The sequence below is a fragment of the Crocodylus porosus genome, unplaced genomic scaffold (assembly GCF_001723895.1).
Source record: "Crocodylus porosus isolate Cpor-Errol unplaced genomic scaffold, CroPor_comp1, whole genome shotgun sequence".
In the NCBI taxonomy this organism is placed as follows: Eukaryota; Metazoa; Chordata; order Crocodylia; family Crocodylidae; genus Crocodylus; species Crocodylus porosus.
In genome coordinates, this window is record NW_017728907.1 from 41249080 (window position 1) to 41251901 (window position 2822).

Below are 2822 nucleotides of genomic sequence, written 5' to 3' on the forward strand. Positions count from 1 at the left end.
GTCCCCTTCAAAGTTAGCAGGGACTAGGTAGCAGGTGCTAGCCAAACCCTGTCCCTTGCCATGTCCTTTTAAGTTTCTGAATTTGTAGGGTTGATTAAAACTAAATGAAGCAGAGTTGAGTGCTAAGAGAGTGGAAGTGCTTCCAGGGGGAATAGTTAGTTAATTCTTGGGAGGGAAATCCCTATTATGAAGGGATGAGACCAGGATCTTTGTAGTTTTAGGTTGGGCAGGGTTTCTTTCTCTTTTGTCCAGTTACACTAACCATGGGGGAAGAGGGCTATATATACTCTGCTTTTGGCCCTCATAGAATCATATTAAGTAGTCAGCAGGGGAAGGATTATTCTCCTATGAGATGCATATCAATCTAAAAAAGAGCCAATGGGGAGAAACTAATTAAAGGTTGCAGCTCATCTGAACCAGCAAGAATGTGGTTTGAATTTCTGTACTGAAAAGAAGAAACCTACTCAGCATAGTCCAGGCTAGGCAAGTTCTAGGACTCCTAAACCAAAAAAGAACCTCTTTGAACACAAACCTTAACAGGAAAGGCTCTGGGGCTCCTGAAATAAGATAATGGCTTAAGTGCCAGGGGTGGGGAAGAGTCTGTATTAAGGAAAGACTGAATGTTCATCGAGAGTGGCATTGAGGGATTCTCAGACATGTCTGTTGATTTCTCCCCTGATTTCTGTTGTTGGCAGTTAGATGATACAGAAGACAAAACATTTTGTAGGGAAAATATTTTTTTAACCTAAAATAAATCTTCTCTTTCTAATCTTGCTGTGCAGTGTCTGCTGTTGCTTCCCAGACTAGAGGGATACTCTTTCATTAATGTAATTCTGGAAGCAGATGTGATCTTGTATTCTCAGTAACAGTTCTCAATATACGCAGTATTTCTTCATGTTTCATACAAATCAGGTCTAAAATAATCAGCAACCTGCAGAGCAATGATTGAAATTAGAGCTATGCAAATCTTTGCCATTTCAGCTCATAAGACTTTCACAGGAATCTTTCTTTCTTGCTCGCTTGCTTTCTTCTTTGCACTGATTCACATGACTTTACATCTTAGGGGCTAGAATGAAACTGAAGTAACTGTAGAGTAAACAGGCATGGATTCAACAGAGATCCGATTCTGGCCTTTTCAGTTTAAGTTTTGGGACTGACACACGTAAAACTCTGCCAGCATTTACCAAAATATTTATAAACCATGACCAACTTGGCCTAAGTTGTGCTGGTGTGCCGAAAAACTGAAATAAAAGGAATTCACTTGATTCAGAGTTGTTTCCCCATTATACACCAGGAAAATTCTGGTATATTTGAGTTAGGATGCTTTAGATGTTAAATTTTTTAGGTCAGGACTTTCAGTTTGGTAGATCATACTTCTAATATATTTTAAAATTTGAGAGAACTGATTTAAAAAAGGGAACCATATTCTTTCAGAGCTACTTTGCACTTCAGTCAGCATTTCTTAGACTATGGCCTTAACCCCTAAATCACGACCATTATAAATATGCATTAAAGAAAATCCATTTTGGTTTTCCAAGTTTACAATTTATAACTATGAGGTTACAAGGCTTCATCCATATGTGTGTCTGTAGCTTTAAGAAGTGTCTGAGTAAAACATAATGGTGCCTCTTAGATGCTCATAATATAGCTGATAGATGCCAAGATCTATACATGATAATGTGTTTATATCATGGAGAAAAAGAAAGTTGTATCATACAGAGATTAAGCAGCTCCACAGCTGGACTGGCCAGTGCTGTCTGAAAGTATAACAATAGATTCCTCCAATCTAGCATGACATTAAGATGACAGTCTTTATCTCCCATTGTTAGTTAAAACATGGGAAAAGAGTCTCTTTGAAAATTCCAAAAGGTACCGGATATGCTGCAATTCCCAGCCTTTCATTTGTTTTCAAGGCTAAATTGAAACAAGCTATAGTTCTGGACTACTTAGTTATACACCACTGACCAGAGAATTGCATACATGTCTACTGACCTACTGTGTTCTCTGAAGCATATCCTCTGAACTATTATCTAGTATTTGGACAATGATTTTTTCCCACCCCTAAAATAAAGGGAAACTCTGAATAGACAATGTTTCAGTATAATATTGTTCCTCTCCACTGTGTAAAGAATAATATTTTAAATAGTATAACTACAATAGGGTCATTCAGCACATTAAGGAATGACAGACTGTCAAGATTTTTCAGTCTCCAAGCAAATATACATATCTTGTTTGCTAGGATAAAAATAAAACTGTTACGTTTCAATATTTATAATCTTCGAGAAAACAGTTTTCAATCCCAATGGAAATGAAAGTTTAATGCCGCAGTCCAAATAGGTGTATTATTCTAAATCCATAATATTTGTTGAAATTCTACAGTTCTTTGTAGCCTGACTGCATTTTAATAAGGCAGAATAGAGGAAAAAGAGTTCTGAAGAACTCCTACTTTACAAGCTAATAAAATAAAGGTAGTGACTCAAATCATTCAGATTTTGAACAGAAATCCTAAGAAACCATGATGCTATCCTGCTGTAATTTGGCCACACACACAAAACACGTCCATCACTCATAATATAGCACCTCCATATTATAAACTGAGAACATCTGATTATAATGGACTCAATTTATCTTTTTAAAAATAAAGATGATTGTAAGGACTACTGACAAGGAAAAATGATAAAGCATTCTACAAATACATCATCACTATTATTCGCAACCAAAAATATTAAAAAACAATAAAAGCTACAGATTTTTCTAATTGATTTGTTTCTTTTTTCTTTTTTAAAGGAATCAAACTGAAAATAGATCATTTTATGTAGTAT

General features: G+C 35.8%; 1 long non-coding RNA gene across 1 annotated transcript; it reads right to left on the reverse strand.

Moving 5' to 3' along the window:
* Window positions 1-329: 329 nt before the first annotated feature.
* On the reverse strand, window positions 330-2711 carry LOC109307630. Its single transcript, XR_002100325.1, has 3 exons — window positions 2499-2711; window positions 1959-1960; window positions 330-479 (listed from the first exon to the last, which is right to left on the reverse strand). It is a non-coding gene; the product is annotated as an uncharacterized LOC109307630 (long non-coding RNA).
* Between the last annotated feature and the right edge of the window lie 111 nt (window positions 2712-2822).